We start from the raw sequence: 664 nt of genomic DNA, 5'->3' as shown, positions 1-664 counted from the left end.
ACGAATAGTTGTCCTACCCAGCTCACAGGGTCCTGGCAAGAACCGAGTAAGATAATGCAGCACACTTTGGAAAGTAGCAATGAAAGCAGCTTGCTTCTTGAGCCTGGAGCAGAGCAGTCAGAGCTCTTTGGTGATATCAAGGCCATGGCCAGGTGAAGGGTGAGGGCTCTTCAGACATTCTTGGACTCCCCATTTCCCAAAGGTTGCAAGCCTTGCTTTCCGGCAATTCTTGGGAAAATCCACTTTATCATGAGACTTCTTCAGCAACATGCAAATTTATCCTTGACTTCCCTTTTCCTTTTTCTAATTACACTTACTCAGCTAATCCACAATACCCTGGGGGCTTCTGAAAGATAAGCTAACTTTCCCTCCTTTTGGTGCGTTGAAGAGACAGCATTTTGCTGGTGGTTTACATTTAGACTTCACACCTCTCTCCAAGGTCAAGAGCAAGTGAATAAGGGAAAGCACACTCAGATTGCTGTCTTCTGTGGCTGATCTATAAGCGATAGTAGCCATTGGATGTTACTAAATAAATAAGAAGCGCCTTTCTGCTTCCCCTGGAGAGACCAAATTCCCCCAGAATTCAAGTGTTGGAAGCCTCAAGAGCATTAAGGAGAGTAGGTTGGAATAAAGTTAGAGGTAAAAGAAGAGACTTTTGTAAGAG

This window comes from Camelus dromedarius, chromosome X (assembly GCF_036321535.1).
Source record: "Camelus dromedarius isolate mCamDro1 chromosome X, mCamDro1.pat, whole genome shotgun sequence".
Lineage (NCBI taxonomy): Eukaryota > Metazoa > Chordata > Mammalia > Artiodactyla > Camelidae > Camelus > Camelus dromedarius.
The sequence above is the reverse complement of the archived record's forward strand: the minus strand, read 5'-3'. Positions refer to the sequence as shown.